We start from the raw sequence: 24,280 nt of genomic DNA, 5'->3' as shown, positions 1-24,280 counted from the left end.
TTTTCGGTTGAGTTTCAGTTCAGTTTCAGTTCAGTTAATTGCAGTTTACTTTAATCTGATTGACTTATCGGTTTTTAACTTTTTAGTTATGGGTCAATTCAGTTCAGTTTATTCAGTTCAGTTGATCAACAGTTTGCAGTTTAACCATCAGTTTTCAACCAAACTGACAGCACTACTCATGATATAGCTTGTAGATCATCCAATGGGCTCACTTTAAGAGATCGAGTAAATGAAAGAAAAAGGTAATATTGGTAGAGAAAAGAATGAAGGGTAAAAGTAAAGAGAGATGGTGGACCAACATTCCATTTAATAAAAAAGGGTGAAATATTCCAATTGTAAAAAACCCCTGAAATATAAAAATTAGAAGAAATAAATTAGAGGGAGTAGTCAGGGCGGCGGATTTTATGGCTAACGGAGGTCATCGTAACTGTTCGCTGGTTTATTATTTCCCTCCTTTTGATGTTATTTTCTCTCTTATCATCCGTAAGGATGTTTTAGGTTAGCCTCCTGACTGAAGGGGTTTGCTTAAGTTTTTCTTTCCTTATCAAAAAAAAAAAATTAAAATTAGAGGGAGTAGTTTGTACTAGTTTGTAGTGTCAATTACTCCATCCGTATCAGAATAGTCTGAACACTTTCCTTTTATGTTTGTCCCAAATGAGTTTGAACACTTCTATTTTTGACATGATCCCATTGTTAATATATTATATCTATTACATCCCTTAAGCCGCCTACATTCTACACCTTTTATCAATAAAAAGTTATCCAACTTTCTCTCTCATCTATTAGAAAATATCCCACCAACTCTTATCACATCTACTTTTTAAATAAAATAACATTTGATAACCATATCAAATGACCACTCTTAATTAGTTATTTTGTTTTGAAATACAGTATACTATCATAATTTATGTAAAATAAACTAATATAAGCTGTTCAGAAAAGCCTAACTTAAACAACAAACATTGTAATGAGTTTGTTCCATTTACAGTACTTGGTGTAAGTTTATTTATTTAGACAAACTAAAACTACTGATATCATTGGTAGATTAAAAGTAGCTTTAGATGGATGGAAAGTTTAAAATGGAGAAAAGAAAGAGCCATTATTTACTTTTAACTTGTAAGCAGCTATGGGCACCTTCAACATTTTGGACGATTTAATATGTACAATATATCAAAGTCTAACTAGCTTTCTGTTATTGACTTTTATAAAATCAAAAGCAAAAGTCTAACTAGCTGTATGCTTGTATCCCCACTCATTATACAATACAGAGCTTAGCTTCTTTTTCTTATTTTTCTAATATTTCGAATAGGTGAATTTTTTTTGGGTACATAAAGAAAGTTAGGACACCCTTCTCTCAAGGGAGATTCCTAACGAATCCAGAAGAGCTAATTTATTTAACAAAGGTTCCGTAGAAACATCCACGTCTAGAGAAGCAGTAGAACTATTGTGACCTTTTTTTGATAGATGATCTGCTACCCGATTAGCTTCCTGGAAAATATGCTTGATGGTGTAGAATCTAAACTGTCGAAGCAAATGCCGAATGTCATCAATTAGGGTTTGGATAGTCCAGGGGCATTTGTAATGCCCTTGCAGTACTCCTATAACTACTTAATTATCTTCTTCAATATATAGATCTTGAATATGCTGCTGAATGGCAAGTATCAATCCATTTCTTAATCCCCAGGCTTCAGCAACGAGAGCTGAGGTTTGGCCAAATCGATAAACTTGAGCCGCCACAAGAAGACCAGCGGAGTTGCGAATGGCAACACCGGCAGCGGCTGAAGAGTCAATGACTGAGCCATCAAAGTTAAGCTTGAAGTAATTGGGAGGCGGAGGCTGCCAGCTAACTGCGATGGAAGTAGGGGACCTGCAAGGAGAAAGTGAAGAGATAGTGAAGGAAAAATCCATCGTAGTTCGCATAGTCCATTCCAAATACAAATGCCAGGCTCTGTAATAAATTCGATTTAAATTAAGCTCATTTTCCTCAAAGATAATTGAGTTGCGTTCCTTCCAAATACTCCACAAATTGTAGCAGAATAATTGTAAGGCCTGAGGGTAGGATCGGAGACTCGTTAGGCATTGTTCAAGCTCTTGAGGCATTATATAACGGATTTTTGGTCGTAGATAATTTGATTTCCAATATTGACTGATTAGAGGACATGTGAAAAATAAGTGGTCAAGGGTCTCATTATTAGCTTTACAAAGAGGGCAAAGAGCGTCATTAGTGATTTGACGATCAGCTAAATTGAATTTTAAAAGCAAACCATTTTGTAAACATTGCCATAGAAATTTTTTTATTTTTGGGGCTATATTAATTTTCCATATCCAGTTAAAAGACCAAGGAATATTCTGAGGAGTAATTCCATGAGCGAGCCAGGTGGCTGTTTTAACAGAAAATTCTCCAGAGGTAGTAAGCCCCCAACAAGGCACATCGGCGGTGGGATGGCTAGGGATAGGAATTTCCAAAATTAGGTGGATAATATTCGGTGGAACTAATTCATTAAGGAGAGAAACATTCCATTGCCTAGATGGGAGAATAACATTACGGACAGTATGTTCCAGATTAGCAATAGACATGATTTGTCGAATAGGTGATTATACTTTAATAGTATTTTTACGTTTAGGTCTTATAATCTAACCATTACTTATTTTAGGAAGGCGGGTGGAGAAAGAGAATAAGATGATTTGTATCATAATGATTAATTTCTTATCAATCTTTTTATCTTAATTACACATATTAGATACAATATTGTGCCTTTACTTTTTTATTGCAGTGTATTTCATTATTTTAATACATTTTAAGTCATAATAAGCTAAGTTTGGTCAAATAGAAAGGTGTGTAACTTAATTACATCTAATATCCGAAACCCTCCTTGACTTATTAAGTTTCTTATTTATGATACATGCAAATAAGGACGCTGCTCGGTTCCATCATATTCAATTTGCTCATTATTGTTTATGGGAAGCTAAGCAAGTAGCGGATTCTATAATTTATAAGGGATTGCTTTCCCTGTTTTCCGCCTCTTTTTCCTCTATTGTTCGTAGGAATGTTTTAGCAGAACCTCCTCATTAAGGTCCTAATTTTTCTCTCCTGATTAAAAAATAAAAAAGATTAATACTTATGAGGATTTCAAAATATTAGCAAAACTTAGTAATAGGAATATTGGTTCTCATCTTCTTGAGCTCAATTCAAGTAGTTGAACAATGCGAAGCCATAGATTAATTTGACTTGGTATCTCCTTAAATGGATAATTTATCCATAACTTAAGATATAAGGTTGTGATGGGATCTGGTGCATTAGGAGGCCGAAATCTTTTATTTTCATTTTAAGGAAAGATTATCAAGTATAAAGGAAGCGAAAGTCTATTCAGTACTTCAACTTTAGGCCTGCCTCTATTATAATGGCTATAAGAGTAGTCATGAGTTTACATGGTGGAGTTAAGAGCAAAGAGGAATGCGAAGATAAGAATGTGGATTTTTCGAATTAATGTGGTTGACGATTTAAATCAGGATAACGAGGTCAGTGATTACAATTTCAATATGGACGGAGTTGAATAGCCAAAGTACAGAGGGATATGCAATCGAGGTTAAGGGTGAGTCCATGAATGGTGATGATAATAATAGAGTCAGAAATAGCGTTATAGGTAGCCGTCGTCATTATACTAAGATCAAGAGGAATATCAGAACTTTATCTTGGTGTGCTCGAGTTTCAAGAGAAAAGCAATGTCCATGACTTTCGATTTCATCAATGAGAATGAAGACTCGCCCCTTTCCACAAGTGAAAAAGGGTGGTAGATAGTAAAGTTCGTTGTAAGGAAAAGACTAAGGTTTGTTCGTCATCTAATTGTGCTTGTAGATGCAGGTTGATTGCCGACAAGAAAAGAAAGGAGTTGATTCCTCTCCATCATGTCTTGATTGTCGTCCAGAACATGAGAGCTACACAGATTATTTTCTAGTAGTTGTAGTTTTTTTTTTTTGGGACAAAAAGACTAGTGTACAAGTCAAATTGTGTCAAATATTTTGATATGGAGGAAGTCTATATATATATATATATATATATATATATATATATGAATGGGATCTTGTGAAAACCACTAGCTAATTTGAAAACTGAAAACAAGCAATGTCAATCGTTAGATTATCCATAGTATAATCTGACGGACGAAATTCACGGATGAGTTTGAGCAAAAAATCGAGAGCGTGCTTTCTCTCAGAGCAAAATTCCATATCAAACTTTCTCTCTCCTCTTCTCCTCTCTCCTTCGTTTATCTTCTGAAACTCAGAAATTTTCTCTCTCCTCTCTCCTTTCTCCTTCGTTTATTCCAGATCAAATTTTCTCTCTCCTCTCTCCTTTCTCCTTCGTTTATTCCAGATCAAACTTTCTCTCTCCTCTTCTCCTCTTTCCTTTTTCTTTCAGTTACTCCAGATCAAAATTCCAGATCAAGCGAATTCCAGATCAAAATTAGAGTAAGATTTCCTCTGTTTTTTGGTTTTAAATTTAGTTTATTTTCATTTACAATTTTTTTTGAGTTATGTGATTTGATGAGTAATTGTTAATTTTCTGATAATTTTGAGCTCATTTTTGTCATCATTATCAGATCTTCAACTGAATTTTTGAATCGAGTAATTTTCGATCGAAATTGCTAAGAGATCTTCATTTTTCGTTCAAATTCGATCTGTTTGGTTTGCGATTTTGAAAGATCTATCACATTTTTCATAATTAATGTATTTATTTGAATTATTTGTAGCATATTTTGATTGCACTGGACAAAAATGAAGAGATATGTTTATATCAATGATGATGAATCCATGCGTGAACTTTTTTTTGACAATCACATATCGAACATGAAATATACAGTTCTTAATTTCATGTATTTTTATTGATAGTTAATTTGCTTTTTCTTTATCAAGCATTTGTTGTTGCGAAATTCGTTGAATGTTATTGCAAGTGTTGATAAATCGAGTTATTGTTGTTTTGATAATTTTTAATAGTTACCTTAGAAGTGGAAGAAGTTACTCTTATAGCATATAAAGTTACCCTAAAAGTGCTAAAAGTTACCCTTGAAATATATATAAAATTATTCTAAAATTGCTACAAGTTACCCTAAAAATGGTAAAAGTTACCCTAAAAATGGTAATAGTTACTCTTATAATAAATAAAGTTATCCTTGAAATATATAGAACTACCCTTAATATAATAAAGTTACCCCAAAACTGGAAAAAGTTACCCTAAAAGTGTTAAAAGTTATCCTAAAGGGGTTAAAAGTTACCCTAAAGGGGTTAAAAGTTACATTTGTTTTAAGAGGTGTTTTCAACGGATCCTACCCCTATATATATATATATATATATATATATATATATATAATATATATATATATAGGGTTGGGTTCTAGTGAGAACCCTTTTATGGTGAGAACCGTGAGAACCACTTAAAATAAGCAAAAACTTCCTAAAACGAGCAAAAAAAAGTAACAAATGAGCAGAAACATGAAATGAGTAGAAAATATTAAGTTATCAAAAACGTAAAATGAATAAAAATGTAAAAGAAGAAAAAACGTAATATGAGCATAAAAAAGTTAAATGAGAAAAAAAGTAAAATCAGCAAAACGTAAAATGAGGAAAAACGTAGATAAATGAGCACAAAATTGTTAAATGAGCAAAAAATTGTTAAATGAGCAAAACAATAAAATAAGTGAAATAAAAAATGAGCAAAAATGTTATGAAATGATCAAAATCTTCATAAAATGAGGAAAAATGAGTGGTTCTCACGGTTCTCACCATAAGGGTGGTTCTCATATGAACTTAAACATATATATATATATATATATATATATATATATATATATATATATATATATATATAATATATAATAATATTAAGAAAGACACATGAGAACATGAGAGCTACACAGATTATTTTCTAGTAGTTGGAGTATTTTTTTTTGTGGGTGCCCCATTTGGAACCCCTTGGTGAGAAGAAGAGGTAACGCTTGAGAGTAGGTGGAGATTAAGGAAATTCCTACTCCCAAGTACAAGTAAAATTAGGGTTTGAACTTGTAATCTCAAAGTGACAAGGTAAGGTCTCCACCATCTCCGGCCACCAAGCAAGCTTGATTCTAATAGCTGTAGCATGAGAATATGAAAAAGGACTGTTACGGCCGCATACCACGCATATGGTGTGATTATATTGGCAATTCGTATAACTGTCAATAATTCTACAACATTGTACCAGTGATTAGTGTCTTTGATTAGTATATAATGACAGGAACTTTGTAAATATTATAAAAGCATATATACTTTATGCTACTTTAGCGCCGCATTAGATCTTCGCGTGGGCAACTAGACAGGTACATGAAAGACTGTTACAAAGCTTGTGTTAGCTTTGATTAAGAAAAAGAAAAGAAATTAAAAGAAGCTGGTCTTTGTCGATTAACTTATATTAAGACCATCTTTATCATGTCACCCCACATTCTTCCGATTGCCGAGGGCCACTTACGACGTGTTTGAGTTTACACCTTATATGCAGTAATAAACTAGTTTTCATTGAGCCCAAAAGAAGTTGATTTCCAATTCGGATAATATTGAAACTCCTTAAAGAAGTCTACTGTTTTATGTATTTTTTTTCATTATTCTGTTTTACTTTCACATAACTCATTTTAACCTTATTTTTTAAATTTAATTATGGAAAAAAGTGATTATTAAGGTCCGTTCAGTAATACTGTTGTTTTTTCTATTTTTTGATTTTCAAAGTCATATGATATATGTTTTATAATGAATAAAAAATTAATAAAATTTATTAGGAACATGTTGATTTTGTAAACTGCCAACTAAATAGTCAAAACCACTTTTTCTGGTTTTCTGAGTCATGCCCAGTCGAAAAGAATAGAGGAGTGGAGTGTTACGTTTGCTGTCACTACATGGTGGCTATGGCGGTGGAGAAATGAAAGTTGCTTCAATAGAGAGCTAAAAATTCCACTAGATCAATGTGCGTTTATCCATGCTCGTGTGCGGGAGATTATCAAAACGATGTCTTCAAATTTGATGGAGGTAAAGGATCATAAGAGAAAGCGTGTAAAGCAGTATATTAGATGGCCATACCCCCGTGAAGGATGGGTAAGGTTAAATACGGATGATGCTTCGAAGGGGAACCCAGGAAGTGCTGGAGCAGGTGGGCTGATTCGTGGGCATCGAGGTGAGTTGTTTGAAATGTTTGCTAGCAACTGTGGGGTTTGTTCGTGTACTAAGGCTGAGTTATGGGCGGTACTTCGTGGTTTGGCCATTGCGTGGAATGGCGGTCATAAGCGAGTGCAATTGACTGTAGACTCGGAGGTGGTGGTGCGATTGTTAGTGGAAGATGCTCCACAAATTAAACTTCCCCGTATATTCATATCATTCGAAAATGCAAAGCTCTTATTTGTAGGTCCGAGTGGAAAGTTACAGTAAGTCACTGTTATAGAGAAGCGAACAGAGAGGCGGATTGGTTAGCCAACTTTGGTGTGTCTTTGGACCAACGTTTGATGTTGCTTGAGGCGGTCCCGAGGGATTTTCAGGCCGTTTTATTGGAGGATCTGGGGGGTGTAGCTCATGCTCATCTGGTTCCTGCTACAGCGGAGTAGTTCTGGTGTTGTGTTAGTGTTAATGTAGTTGGTGTCTTAGTGTAGCTTTTTTTCAGTAGTCTGGTGTCTTTATTTCCTGCTGTTTTTGCTTTTATTTTTATTTTTCTTCCTGTTTAGGGGCTTTACCCCTCTTTTTCACAAAAAAAAAACTAACTAACCTACGAAATGCAATTATCAATAAAGTATCTTGCCCACTTATCTTTCAGCTCATTGATTTGATCTTCCTTATAAGGATCATGGGTAAAGGTACGAGTAACCTGAAAATAATTCACCAAAGTTAGCCTCAAATAGTTAAATATATAATATATGAAATGAATAATTATAAGTAAACAAAAACTTACTCATCGAAATCCTCCAAACAAAAATATGAAGCGAGTACGTCAAAAATGTATCACATGACAAAATAATTGCAATCCGTGCCTCCTTGTTGTTTTGCGCACTTTATCAAAAGTTTTAAGAAAATGAGGAAATTTACCGTATAATGAGAATAACGTACGTAGGCTTTTAATTGAATAAAACAAGTCTATTATACCTCAACACGCTTCCAAAAAAGCTTCTCCCGATGAATTGTGTTGCCGCTCTACCGAAACCTCCTAAAAGAACTACATAACACAACATCAAATGATTTAGACTTTAATTGTTGTATGTTATAATTTTAATTCTTTTCTTAGCTTTTTTCCTAACCTTTGTCCATAAATTAGGCCGAATCATCAATTTCTCCATATATCTACAAACCTTCAGACCATCCTTAGTCTTTCCGGCATATTCAACAGAGTACCGATAATTGCATCACAAACATTTTTTTCAATATGCATTACGTCGAGACAATGTCTAACTGGTAAGTATTTCCAATAAGGAAGTCTCCAGAATATAGAATATTTTTTTCCAAATGACACCACCGTCTTCTGAAGGTTTGACCCCCTTACCAAATATTGTGCCCATCCCCTTAACACGATTATAAACTTCTTTTTCGGTTAACGGTCTAGTAGCTGGAGCATTTTCAACTAACCCGTTAAATGGTGCTTTTTTCTTTCGATATGGATGAGACCTATGTGGGAATTGCCTATTAACAGTATATACATGTTTCCCGCACTGTGGCAAATGTGTAGCCTCCATACAATTCTCACAAATGGGACATGCCTTTTTTCCTTTGACCTTATACCCTGATAAATTGCCATAAGCAAGATAATCATTTATAGTACTGAATAGCATAGCACGAAGCCTGAAATCTTCATTAGAATACACATCAAACACCATAACACCTTCGTCCCACATCTTTTTGAGATCTTCGATGCAAGGTGCAAGATAGATGTCTATATCATTTTTCGGTTGCTTAGGCCCAGAAATTAAGAGAGACAACATAATATATTTCCGCTTCATTTACAACCGTGGAGGAAGATTGTATATCATTAAAAGAAGAGACCAAGTACTATGTTGACTACTAAAGTATCATAAGTGTTCATTCCGTCCATACACAATGCAAGTCTCAAGTTCCTAGCTTCATGACCAAATTCTCCATATCTGGAATCGATAACCTTCCATTGAGGAGAATCTGCTGGATGCGATCAACATGCCATCTTAGGTTATTTGCATCTTCTTTGATAGAAAAGAGCCTCCTGAACTTTGGCATAATTGGAAGATACCACAACACTTTTGCAGAAGGACCCGTATTGCCCGGCCCAGGCTCAACCCCATCCAGCAATTTGTAGTTGGACTTACGACACCTCGGGCATTCATAAAGGTCCCCGCATACTCTTTTCGATACAACAAGCAATCATTCGGACATGCATCAACCCGTTCATATTCTAAACCCAAAAGACACATTAATTTTTTAGCATAGTAGGTCGATTTTGGTAATAATTACCCCCATGAAACATATCTTGTAAAGCTTCTAAGAGTTCTATGAAGCCTACATCAGTCAAATTATGTTTCGTTTTCATGTTGAAAAGAGTTAAAACCCCGCTCAATTGAGTGTACTTTGTACACCCTAGATAAAGGGGTTTCTTAGCTGCTTTAAACAAACTGTCAAACACTCGTGGGCGCTCCTTAAAATGGTCACGAGTCCTTTCCAACATCTCACCTAATCGATCATCACCAAACTTTTCGTCCTTAGAGTCACTATTATCTTCATGGTCATTTTCATCACCTACGACATCATCACCTTCAATCCTAACGTGATCTTCAATAATCACAACTTCATTCTCAACCCAAATTTAAGGATGAGGAGCTAGCTCATGTGGTAGAGCACTCCCCTCTGATTCTTGAGGTCAGGGGTTCGATCCTTACCCCCAGCATTATGTTGGGGTATTTTCTTAGCATGCTTTGCATGATTTACCAACTAATGTGCTGGTAGTTCCTACAAGGCTAGTAGCCTTGGTAGGGGTTAGCCCTTGGGTTAACTTAATTTCCCAATCAAAAAAAAAAAAAAAAAATCTCAACCACAACATTCGACATATCAATCTCTAATGAGTTACTAGTGCCAACATCAACACTAACCCTATCCTGAGTATATTTTCCCTTCTCACCATGCCATAACCAAATATAATACTCAGCCCTAAATCCACGACGAATAATATGATCCCTTATGGTCATAATATCAGAAATCATATTTACATTGTAGAAATCAACACATGGACAATAAATCTCATCCTCGCAAGTAAGTTGTTGATGTTCTACAACACGTTTTACAAAACTCATTCACACCTTGTACGAACTCCAAGGTATTCCGCTTTACATACATCCAACTTCGATCCATTTCTAAAAACCCCCACACATACATACATACATACATAAAAAATTATTATCAATTAAAAAATTCACATAAATATAACACAACAAGCTAATATTCAATGCATGCTTCCATTGGGTCTTTATCACTCCAATCTAACCCATCCTTAAACGTCCAATCCCACTAGTGAATGCATGTATCATATTTGATTCTAAGTAAAATTCGACAGCATTTCCCTTCAGTTCTCCAAGTACACGATAAATATAATTGTCTATCTAATATGTATTCGGAGAACAAATTAGGGAATGACTAATTGTATTTTACTTAGAATCAAATAATCAACACACATTAACTACCTAAGTGATATGTGACATTTAAGAACAGTCCCAAAACGGAGAGTATTCAAAACTTACTCCTAATGAGTAAGTCTTGAACGAGTATCTGGGCAATATGATTACATAAAAACAATCGCATTCAAGCGATTCCAAGTCATCATGTACCAAACAATAATCGCATTCAAGCGATTTCAAGTTATCACCAAACAACAAGTACCAAACCATTCCTTAGTTTTTCCTTCCCCTCCCATTGGTGAGTCTATCAATATAAAGGCATTGCATATCACTTGAAATAGAGAATTGCAAAAACATCACAAGAACTTAAGCAAAAACAATCTCGTATAACATTTTAGGGCACACAAAAACTTAATCAAAATCATCACAAAATCAGTTTTTAATCCTCAAATCTTATAACTAATCATATGTATACTTTATAATAAGCATTTTAAACTACTATTTAAGCCAAATTTTCCATTAAAACACTATTAATTAAGAAAAATTCATGGAAAACTAACCTAATATGACAAGGAGAGGATGGCGTTGGCGGTGATGAAGTACAACAGTGGCGGTGATGAAGTACAACACTGCCGGCGCCGGTGAAGGAAAATCGAAAAGGGGCGAAGCGGAGGAAAGTTGAACCCTCTTTCACTCCTCGCCGGAAAATTAGAACCCAAACGACGAAAAATCAACGTATCTCGTCGTAAATTCTGTGAGAGAGTAGAGAGAGAGTGTTTGAGAGTAGAGAGGGTCGAGAAATTAAAAGAGTGAAAAGGAAACTGCCATGCTTTTTTTTATAGATCTGGCAGATGCAAGAACCGCATCAATATATTAAAATAATATTTTTATAATATATTGTTGTAGTTCTTGCCAGAAACCGCAGCAATATATCCTGGCCAAAGGATCAACATTTTCAAAAAATATCCGTTGACACCATATTGCTGCGGTTTTTGGCCGAAACCGCAATAGTATGGTTATTTTATATTTTTGATTTTCTTTTTACGTGATATATTGTTGCGTATGGGTAAAACCGCAGTAATATCACCATAACAATAAGCAATTATTCTACTAGTGTGAAAGAAATAAGGAATAATAATTTAATAATTAAAACACTAGGTCAAACTCAAGGCTACTAATATAAAATTATTGGCAAAACTAGCTAATAATACTAAGTGGGAATAAAATCAATCATCATGTTAGGATTAGCTTTCGTCAAATTTTCTGAAGTACTTCGAATGACCCTCGAGGCTCAACGTGTAATCAACCAATTAAATATTAATCCTCTCTCGAATGATGTTTCATTAATCGATTAAGAGATCAAGATAAACACAAAAAATCCTCTCATATAAAATGATCATCTTAATTTTCTACCCAATATCTTGGTCTAAAAATTAACTTGATACATGGGGATGAGAATATATAACATTCAAAATTTGATTAAAGATAATTGTAAACAAAATACTAAAGGACAAATATCTATTCTTGGGTCCAAAACACCAAGATCGATGCATAATTATTAATAACATATCTTAATTGCACTAATGACCAAAGAAAAGCCTTAATTCATAGTTTCACCCAATCCCTAGATTATGAACTACTCGCTAATCATGGTTTCAGAGCAGAATTAGAATGAAAGAGTAGTTTAATGCTAGATAGGATTAGAGAGGAATTAACAAAAGATTAGAAACTAATTAGAGAACTAGAATAAACTTGACTTAACTTGAATTTGAGAGTGAAGAACAATCACAAGAGAACAAATATAAACTGAAAATTGCAAAGTATATAATTAAAGTACCTCGATATTGTAGAGAATCAAAGTAACCTTCAATCCTAAAAGCACAAAATCAAAAATATCTAGAGTGTTCACTCTAAGTTCTTAACCCTAGAAATCTTCTTATACTTAATAATCGAAAAAGAATAAAAATAGTGTTTGAAAACGAGATCAAGCTCTTACAAATATATTTAGATATTCGAAAGATCGCACCATATAAAGTGGTGTCGGCGCACCTTTGCCCCAACCTAGTGAAAGTTGACCCTCGTCGAAGTGGTGCGGTGCACTAAGCTCGGGTGCGAGTTTACCTAAGAAATAGGTTATGGCGCACCTCAAAGACTACCTTAAGCTTATTTTGGAGCCTACTTGTACGGGTGGAAGAGGAAGATTGTTTAGGAGCGCCCAAACATGACTTGAGCTCTTTATTGCTTATTGCTTCCCTTTCTGACTTGCAATCATATTAGGGTGTCTCACTTACACTAAAAATACGCAAAATAGTTAAAGTAGTTTTTATTAGAAAATCGGTTAAAAGTGACCTAGAATCTATGAAAATAACAAAATTATGAAGGTGGATCAAATAAGGGAAATAGAAGGGAGAAAGGAAGAAGAAAGAGGAACAATAAGCAAAAATGAGGAGTAAAAGGACCTTATCAATAAGCGATTCAGAACTGCACTTAACACCAAGGATTATGAGGAGAAAATAGGATTTGCAAACAGTGTTGATGCCTCAATTCCAACGAAAATTATTAAGGTAGCATGTACTGGGAGTCGTGATAATGCTTTTGGTTTTATTCACCAATTCATGATTGAAGTAATAACTCATAACATAATTCAGTAAGCTCTCTCGTTTTCTCTCGGCTTATCGTGCACCCACGCCATGGCAAGGAAAACAGGAGCTAAATCTCAAGGAAAAAATTATGGAGATGGTAGGAGTAAAGCTAGAGGACCTAATTCCAATTCTCAAGCACTTCGAACAAGATCGATTAATGAAATTATGGGGGTTGAACCTCTGGATTTTAGGATTGAGAATGAAATTCTAACCCCAAAAACTTCATTAAGCACTTGAAGGTTCAATAGGAAGTTAGACATACTTTCAATGATTGGACGCAATCAATTCATAAATCATCAACAATGATTTCTCGACCTCGAACATCAAACATAGAAATAGGTACGTTAATTGTACCAATTTTACAATAATTTGACGATGTTGCAAATGAGGACGTTGAGGAGGACTCTGATGTTGAGAATGAAATTTTATTAAACTCGAATAGAACTAAGCAATTTGATCCTATTAGTATTGACTTAGAAGACATTCAGGGAAAGGTGGATTTCTGGAACTCAGCTATAGTATGCTATGTGATTGGAGCTAATCCACTTACTCTGGTGATGGAAGGCTACATTCGTCGAATTTGGAAAGGATTTAATGTTGATAAAGTTGTAATGGTGAAGAGAGATTTATGGCGATGGACATAAGAGATAAAGTGCTCGAGGGCTATTATTTTTTTGATAATAAGCATCTAATCATGAAACCATGGGATGCAGAAATGAATATGGAGAACGAAGAACTTCCTTATTTGCCTGTTTGGATTCAACTCAGATTGAATTTTAAATATTAGGATGAAAGAGCGTTGTTTAAGATTGTAAGGCAAATAGGCTAGCCTCTAAAGAGAGATGATGCCACAAAGAATCGTGATAAATTGCAGTATGCAAGAGTATTGGTTGAATATAATATGAAGCAAAAGTTGCCTGATCAACTTCAATTGTTGAATGAACATGGAGAAATGAATGATGTAGGGATCCATTATGAATGGAAGCTTGAATATTGTGATAATTGTAGAATGGTTGGTCATGTTTCTACTGATTGTAGGAAACTTAAAACCAAGAAAAAGTGGGTTGCAAATTTAATTGATCTAGTGATTATTGAAAAGCCTAGTGTAATGCCTGTTCAGAAAGCTGCTGAGGTTGATCAGGAAGGATTTCAACGAGCTCTTAAGCCTATCAAGGTTAGAGTATCCCAAGTACAACCAACACAAACTGCAAATGGGTTTAATGTACTTAATGGGGTAGAGGATCATGAGACTGGGGAGTTGCAACAACTGGGACGACATTTGGTGGAAAATGGATCTGAATTATTGGAGGGAGAGGACTCTCTCACTCCTAATGGATAGAATTTTGAGTTGGAATGTCAAGGGCCTCAACACAGCCAAGAAGCAGAATGATATGAAGATGTTTCTGCAGATATACACAGTAGGGCTGTGGGAATCCTGGAGCATAAGGTAAAGATTACTAAGCTTGGTGATCTTCATCAAATAAAGAATGTTTGTTGATTGGTGTTTTTCATCTAGTACTAGTTATCATAAAGGGTGTAGAATAATTATTGCTTGGAAATCTAATTGCTTTCATGTCAATATAATAGCTGCATCTAGTTAAATTTATGCACCACTATATTGAACCTGTCAGTGGAATGAGTGGGTTTTATTGTTAAAGGAGTTATAGAAGGAATGGAGATCCTTATATACTCAAGATCCTTATATCATGTGTGGAGATTTCAATTGTGTTATGGCTTTTGATGAGTGCATTGGTGCAGTGGTAAGGCAGGCAGAGATGGAAAATATAATAGCTTGTACGCAGGATTGTTAGATGGACGACATTAAGAGTACACGGACTGGTAAACTTGGAATAACAAGCAGAAAGGAGTGGCTATAGTTTACTTTAAGCTAGATAGAGTGATGACATATAATGCTTGGCAAGGAATCTATAATTCTGCGGAAGCTTGTTATATGAATGAAGGTGAATTTGATCACTCAAGTGGCTTGATTAGATCCTATCCCAGATAAAATTTTAGGGAAGAAGCCCTTCAATTATTTCACAATGTGGAAAACCTCTCCATAATTTAGTGAGATAATTGCTAGTCATTGGAGGGAAGAGATCAGGGGGACAAAGATGTATTTAATTTGTCAGAAGCTGAAGAGAATTAAGTTTGCTCTGAAAGAAATTAATAAGTCAGGGTTCACAGATGTGCAAGGTGCAGAAGTGAAGGCTTTCCAAGAAATGAGTGATGCTTAGACTCAAATGTATAATAGTCCTGAAGATACTGCTTTAGCTGATGCTGAAATTAAAGCAGTACATCAATATCATGTTAAGCATGGGATTTACATAGATTTTTTGAGGCAAAAATCTAAATCTGATTGGATAAGAGTTAGTGATGAAAACACAGCCTTATTTCATCAGAGTATTAAAGCTCGAATTAGCCACAATTAGGTGTACAGTATTCATGATACTCAAGGTAACTGGATAGATAACCTTGAGGAGGTTCCTGATGCTTTTCTATCATTCTATAATGAACTATTGGGGTCTGCTTTTCCCAATAGAACTCAGGCAATCGAGAAGATAATTCAGAAAGGGCCTTTAGTTAATGATCATCACAGAGATATTTTGAATGCCCCTAAACCAGAGATGAAATTCAGAAGGTTGTCTTCTCTATTCCAGGTTTAAAGGTTCCTGACCTAGATGGATTTGGGTCCTCTTTTTACAAGGAAAGTTGGGGTGTTATTGGCAATGATGTAATAGATGTGGTTCTAGATGTCCTCCAAAATGATAGATTGCTAAAAGAGCTTAATCATACAATTGTCACTCTCATTCCTAAGACTAAATGTCCCAAGAATGTAAGTGAATTTCGTCCTATCTCTTGCTGCAATACATTGTACAAATATATAACAAAAGTCCTTAGTGGTAGACTTGGTCAGATTCTACCTGATTTAATCCTTGAGAATCAAGGTGGTTTTGTTCAAGGAAGATTCATAATGCATAATGTTATGGTTGTCCAAGACTTAATCGGACACTATGGAAGAAAATCTATCCAGCCAAGTTGCATGATGAAATTGGATCTTCAAAAGGCATATGACACTGTGGATTAGTGTTTTTCTAGAGAGATGTTAGAGTATCTGAACTTCCCTAGGAAATTTTTGCATCTAATCATGGAGTGTGTTACTACTCCTATTTTTTCCCTGATGATCAATGGCTCAATGTATGGCTTCTTCAAATCTCAAAGAGGATTGAGACAAGGTGATCCATATCTCATCTCCTCTTTGTAATTTATATGGAATATCTATCTCGCATCTTGAACAAATTGAGTGAGCTCCCTCAATTTCATTTGCATCCAAGAAGTAAAGAAATCAAGCTTACACATATGTGTTTTGTGGATGATCTTATTCTCTGTTGCAAGGGAGAATATGCTACTATATACCTCATGTTGCAAGCATTTAAGCTATTCTCTAATACTTTTGGTTTGCAAGCAAACAGATAGAAGTCTTCTATCTATTGCTATGGTATGCTGGATACTGATGTGCAAAGGCTTGTTATGGCCTTTGGTTTTAAACAAAGTACTTTACCATTTAAGTACTTAGGTGTCTCTATTTGTTCTAAAGACTTTCTCAAGCTTAGAGCGATGTGTTGGTGGACAAAATGATTGCAAGAATCAGAATTTGGAGCTCTAGACATCTCTCTTACACAGCTAGAGCCCAACTCATTAACCGTTTGCTTATAAGCCTTCATATGTACTAGTCCCAGATTTATATTTTGCCTCAGAGTTTTCTTAAGGAGGTTGCCAAGATCTGCAGGGTATGTTTTTGGAGTGGGCAAGCTTACAGCAACAGACCTTGGAAACATAGCTTGGGAGAATTTGTGTGCTAGCAAACATCATGGAGGGCTTGTAATCAGGAATGTGGTTATGTGGAATATTGCTAATATGGGTAAATATGTTTGGGTTGTGGCTACCAAACAGGATGATGTTTGGATTAAGTGGATCTGTTTATCTGCATAATGAGGAGTGGTAAAACTATCATCCTCAGTCTAGTGCAAGCTGATACTGGAGGAATGTTTGTTCCACCAAAGAGTTTCTGAAGCAATATTATAGTCAAGCTGAAATGTGCACTATGACTAAGTATTCGGTGAAAGCAGTTTATGAAAAAATTGTAGGTGTAAAAGCTATTGTAATGAGATAGGCTAGTCTGGAATAGACTTAATACACCCACATATAATTTCATTTGATGTCTAGCAATTTAGGCTAGATTGCAAACTTCAGCTAGATTGGCTCATATAGGCATATGTCCTACTGCTATAATATGTTTGTTATGTGTTAATGGTGCTGAAGATCATGAACATCTTTTCTTTAGATGTTGTTATAGTGAAGCTTGCCTTGTGGAAGTGAAGAGATGGCTTACCATCAACTTTACAGCTGTTACACTGATGCAGATTGTCAACTAGAGCAAGAACAGAAGAATTTCCAAGTTCAAAAAACAAGTGATTTTTGTGACGGTTGCTGCCCTGACATATATGATATGCCATAGTAGGAATTAGAGCTTCTAGCATCAAGTTGTTCCTACTGTTCAGTTTACGCTTAGACACTTGAAGCATGTTGTTAAAATGAGAATCATGTATGCAATGCCAAAGAAAGTTACGAGGTCAGACTTAGAGTGGTTCTCTAGTCTATAATCTGGTTGTATAGCTGTTTGCCTGCTCTTTGGGAGGGGGTCCAACCTAGTTGGCTTGTCTTCCTTAGAATGTTGGCTAAGTTGTTATGGTTTGGTGATTAATGCTATGCTCACTTATTAAAAAAAACTAATAACATAATTCTCTGAGCTTTTATTCACTAATTCATTTCATCCTATAATCCTACCCTCGAATCTCATATATCCTTAGAGAAAATTATAAGCTAGTGGTTAGAGGCCTAAGATTCGTCTTTATATTCTATCAAAATTTATCATACGCTTGATCATATTATGTCAAACAACTCGTGATATAAATATTACCCGTATACAGGTGAGTTATTATCTGGTGGGAAAGTGCTCACCGACCAACAAACCATAAGAATTGACATGGCATGTTAATCTCTTAAATTCCATGTCTCCGTATTTGCTCTCTCCCCAGGCGTTAGATCAAAAGGAAAGAAAGAAGGAAAAGGTGGATGAATAAAACAAGGATGAGGATAAAAACAAGAATCTGAGGATTCCGTTTGATATGCATGGCCTGCAGTTGATAAGGGATTCGAGCTTTGAATTTTTTTTTAGAAGCACAAGATGCATTGGTAACTTAAATTTCAATAAATGATCGTCTAGCGAAACCGAAGGGGATCTCACTAAACAGATAAAACAGCACGACCGAAGACTTCCCACAATCTATCAAATTTCAAATTATGTCATTAAACATCAAAAAAGAAAATAATATAAAAATGGTGTGAAGGTGAGACGGTAGGGATGATAATGAACCCGACGTGCTCGTGAACGATTCGAGATGGGCTCGGTGAAAGTTCGGCTCGTTGTGGCTCGGTTCGAGACCTTCACGAGCCAAGCTAAGTTATGACAAGCTCGGATGAAAAAGCTAGTGAACAGGTTCAATTACTTTTTTATACATAAAAATAAGGTATTATATAAGTATATATAAATATATGTATTCTATATATTTCATAAAACTAAGTTAATTGTTTTGTTAATAAAGAATAAACTCCAAAAATAAAAATATTCAAGAAAGAAATATAAAAATGACGAGTAAATTAAAGATAATGATAGGTCAACCTTGTTAATGAACACCTCCATAACGGCTTAATTACGGTTGGTCAAAGCTTGGCTTGATCCCAGCTTGGTTCGTCAAGTTTCAAGCTCGGCTCGAGTTTGAATAAACTTAAATGAACACCAACCGATCGAGCTAACAAGAGTTTGAGCTCTGCTCGATGGATAAGCACTCCTAGGTGAGAGTTTGGTTTTCAGTTGGATACTTGGGTTCAAATAGGTCCAAGTCGATTAATATTAGAAGCCATTTGAATCTGGATATTATCCGATTTAAAACTTTAACAAGTCTAATCTAATCTGCTCTTATTTGAACTTTATTTTGGCCAAATGTCATAAACTTTAATTTTCAATGCTAGGCCTTTATACAAATATAAAATTTAATCTTGAAATCTTTACAAGCATTTATTGGCCTATAAGTGTAATCCCCGTAAATTTATAAATTTTATAAATATATTTTAATGTATAGTTATTTATATTTAAATATATTTTAGTATTTAAATGATTTATTTCTTCGAAGGTTGCCTATCTAAAAGTCAAAGGAATTATTTTGATGAATTAAGGAAGTTAAATTTTTGTCTGGGCATGCTTTGAAAAATATTTGAAAAGTTTAAGACATTTTTTGGATTAGGAAAAGGACTCCTAATGGGGTATGGGGAACCCAAACTCTAATTTTATTAATCACTAAATACTATTTGAGTCCAATCACCTTTTCCTAAGCCCGCAAGGGGAAACTATAAAAATCCCATAAATCCCATTTTTCACAAACTTAATTTTCTCTCTCCTCCTTTTTTCCCACAAATTTCGGCCCTATTCTTTCTCTCTCTTTCTTTTCTTTTTATTTCTTCCTCTCCTTCGACCTTCACTCCCTTTCCTCGCCGGATGTTGATGTCCCATACGCCGACAGCCAACTGTCGTCGCGCTGCCTCCCCCGTCGGCATCCCTCCTCTTCTTGCTTTGGTTAGTTTCTTACTCAAGTTATTTTCAATGCAAAGTCTATGTTTTTAAGATTTGTTCAATATGATTATGTTTAAAAGTTATAATTTGATGATTTGATTATGAATCTAATAAGATTATATAATTTATGTATTGAAAAAATAAAAATTCATATTTACTTATTATATTGGAATTGAATTTTTAATTATCAAAGTATGAATTTTTAGGGTTTTAAAGGTTGAAAAATCATTATGTTATAGTTTATGAGACTGATTGTTCTTATGATTTTAAATATGTTTAAATGTGTTTAAAAAGAGTTTTAATATATAATATGTTGTTGGAAATTTGAAAAGAGTATTGTTGATGGAGATTTATGATTTAAAACATGAGTTTTGAGTGTTTTTGACAACTAGTATAGTAGTACTATAGTAGGAGGCTTCAATACTTAAGTTTTAATGATGGGAAGGTTTTTAAACACTTTTAAGAAGGGTTTAAAGTATTTTATTATTGTTGTAAATTCATAAAGAATTGATTGTGAATTTATATTGGTTGTTTAGGCGGAAAATTCTCTTTAGGCGACTTTTAAGGCTGTGAATTAAAGTGCCCACTCAATTTGTCTACACAAGGTACATACATACCTATGTGTTGATTGGATTAGTATCATGATTCTAAGGATGAGAATTATGTAGCATCATGTATATGAACTATTTTTAGTTCATAATGATTTCTATTATGTTAGATTTGCATGTTTTATGCCGTTGTGTGAAACATGTTGATTATGAGATTTATACTATGTTTGTATGGAAGATTGATGCAAGCATATGGAATTTGGGAACTTTATTGTATTAATTCATATGAGGTGTATATATATATATATATATATATATATATATATATATATATATATATATATATATATATATATATATATATTGAATCATGTTATTCTCTTTTTATTATTTCACTACTTCATAAGGACCGATGGTCTTAATTGGTAAGTTGATATTTTAGATCTTTGAAAGGTTGGTTGGATGTTGGCTAGGTTCAACAAATAGAGGAAGGTTGGATTAAAGTTGGAATTAAATCCATTTTTCACAAAAAGCTAGCTTTTGGAGAGTAATAAAAATAAAATTCCATTTTAATATATCATATGCTTCTCCATATCCAACTCAATAGCAATCCAACCTTCTTAACCAAATTTCCTACTAAGTAAATGAAAAAGTTCATGCACAATCAAAGTATTATCTTGAATCATTCGATCCGGGACAAAAGCTTCTTGGAGGGGATGAATAATCCTTTGGAGTAAGATCTTTTCTATTCATTATAACATTTGAGATCATTTTATAAATGGTCGAAAATAGACTAATAAGTCTAAAGTGATTTGCATTAGAAGGATTTTTAATCTTGGGAATTAAAGAAATAAATATATAATTAATCTCACTAAGAATACAGCCTGAATGAAAGAAGGCTTTCACAATTTTCGGGAACCTCATGGTGAGAAAAATTATCCTCTAACTATCCTTGCACTGGACACTCACCTAAATACCAACAAACACCCCAAATTCTCCAAATATAAGTTAATAAGAACGAAGAAAGTACTAATATACCTGGAGGGAGGGAGTATTACAATTTGGATTAGGCCCTAATCCAATCCGATTCGAACAAAATTTGAATTTTAATTTTGCAATCCAAATCTAAACCGACTAGAGTTTGAATTCGATCAATCCAATCCGAATTTTCATACACTAGATTGGATCCGATCCGAAAATTCATTTTTTTTATGCTCTAGTTTTTCGATGAAATAAATTAAGCACAACAACAGACTAATAGATTTAAGAAATGAGGAATTAAGTGCTGTTAGAGTTTTAGGGAAAGGGTTGAAGTGATACGCCTATTGAGCTATGTACCAGGCTTTTCTAAAAAAATCAGGTTAGTACTTAAGTCCAGTCCAGATACTTAATACAAGACATATTGTTATTCAGTTATATTCTTATTTTATCCAAATACCTTCAATCCAATCCGATCCGAAAATCCAATTTTTCAAAAAATCGCAATTTATCCAATCCAAACACAGTTCGAATCCGATCTGCTAAATTACTAATTCAATTTGAATTGAATTTTGAATTTTATCTAAATAACTTTCACCTCTAATTAAAATTGTTATATTTTGTCGTGGAGAATTTGATGACTTATCCTCCTAGGCTCCCACCACTTGTTGGAGGAAGATAAAATAGTAAATAAAATAATTAAAAGGAGAGAGAGAGAGAAAGATAGGGGGAGAAGAAGGGGGCACATTTATTCCAGATGTCATGCTACCCACTAGCTTAGCTCCTCTATATAAAGAGCTCAACCATCATGCCATGTCTTCACCACAACACAGCAAAACACTGTTTCCAATCTACTCAACACTTCCTCTCTACTCATTATTCTTTAGGGTTTTTTTTTCTTCCCATCAATTATGCCCTAATTAGGGTTCTCTCTCCTTCAAAATTACCAAAAAAAATATATGGTAAGAGGGAGGTGACAGAAGAGAGTGAGCACACATGGTGCTTTTCTTGCATGAAATATGTGCTTGAAGCTATGCGTGCTCACCCTCTATCTGTCACCCCCACTATCCCCTTCTCTCCCTTTCTCCTTCTCACTTTCTTTTTTTGCTTTTGTTATATATGTGCATGAAAATTTCTACTATGCTTTTAGTATGATCTTATTATATACTGTATGATCTTCATGATTTTGTTTCATTTTTTGTTGCAAATTTCTCCCAAAAAGCAGGAGAAAAAAAAATCTGTTGGATTGTTTCAACGATTAGGGTATAATTATGTATATAATCAGATTTATATTTGTATTTTGTGTTATTATGGTTTTGTTTTTTTTTTTGTACAGGTTTTCAAACCCAGGTGAGATTAGCTTGTGAATGTTGGTAAGTATTTTTTTTCTTGATGTTTTTAAGAAAAGGTTAAGTTTCAATTAGTCTAAAGTTGTATGTTGCAGCTTTAAAGTCACTTGCTAAAGTTATATTTTTTAAGGAAAAAAAAAAAACTAATGACAATTAGTACTATAAACTCACAGGTTTTGTGGTTGATCTGATGATTAAAGAGCAAAGAAGGATGGATCAGGTGATAATTAATGAAGCATGCTAAAGAGAAGGAAACTAAGCACGAGAATTGTGATGGACCAGCAACCACTTGTACAGTTGTATGTGTGCCGTGAGCCTATCTGTTTTCTGCGTGAGGTTTAATTTGTTTTTCCCAGAAAGTGTGTAATCTTTTAGGTGGGACTGGGTTAATGCTTTAGCTTATGTTATTAGTGAGAGATTAATTGCTTCTTTGGTAGGGTTGTGATATTTTTATATTATTTATCGGGAGCGATAAAGTACAGTGGTGTAAACGGGATTTGATACCAGATCTCGTGTATCACTGTTTGACGTTTTACAATCAACAAGATTTGGGTTGTTCCTATACATGTTTTTATTTTTTAGAATATTAGGAATAAAGATGATTTGATTTTCTTACCAATAAAATTTTCCTTATTGTTTTGGAATTTAATTTACTGTTTAATGTATGTTTATTTGGGAGTGTCTCTCTTGTTGGCTTTAACTTTATCTTTAAGGATACATATGTTTCACATCTTCATACAAAGATAAAATTAAAGAAAGATAAGATCAATCTACTATTCTATCATTTAGATTTAACTCAAGTCTAATCTAATCCGAAATAAAATTGGCTTTTTGAGTTTTGAGTCCAAATCCGATATGAATATCTACACAATCAAATCTAATTTAAAACTTGATAGTTTGAATCTAGTTTGAAAATCCATGAGATCATTGGTTTGGCCTAATAATTAATTTACCTTATTTTTCATGGATTGGTTAATAGAAGTTATAAATTTAAATCAAAATTTCCAATATATTGGTTGAGAAGTTCTAAAATTAACATAAGTTTATAACAAGTCCTGAAATTAATTTCATTATATGACCATTAATAATACTAACTAACTGTCCAAAAAACATATCGATTAAGGGTTTATTACTTGTTTCATTTAAAGTTCGAATATATCAAACTTCTAAAATTTCGAAGTTGGAAAAAAGTTTACATAAACTTTTAGGGCTATGCCCCCAGCCCTCAATCCAATAATTTGAATTTTCAATAAACAAACGAGGTAAAAAAAAATCCATTCAAATTGTTAATTGATTTCTATTAACATTATATAAATTTTATCCGAATAACTTATATCACCTCCTTGTAAGAGACAAAAGAAAAACAATATAGTAAATCCTCCTTTGTGTAATATAAATGAAAATGTTGGTTTTTTAGAGAATGAGCAAAACCCTAATT

The 24,280-nt window shown here is 34.1% G+C and overlaps 1 long non-coding RNA gene across 1 annotated transcript; it reads left to right on the top strand.

The window, feature by feature from the left end:
• The first annotated feature begins 22,244 nt into the window (after positions 1-22,244).
• Positions 22,245-23,491, top strand: LOC125494998 (uncharacterized). The gene is made up of 2 exons (XR_007271359.2): positions 22,245-22,866; positions 23,016-23,491. It is a non-coding gene; the product is annotated as an uncharacterized LOC125494998 (long non-coding RNA).
• The last annotated feature ends 789 nt before the right edge of the window (positions 23,492-24,280 follow it).

Source organism: Beta vulgaris, chromosome 2, assembly GCF_026745355.1.
Source record: "Beta vulgaris subsp. vulgaris cultivar EL10 chromosome 2, EL10.2, whole genome shotgun sequence".
Taxonomy (NCBI): domain Eukaryota; kingdom Viridiplantae; phylum Streptophyta; class Magnoliopsida; order Caryophyllales; family Amaranthaceae; genus Beta; species Beta vulgaris.
Note: the sequence above shows the minus strand (reverse complement) of the source record. Positions and strands in the feature narration are given on the sequence as shown.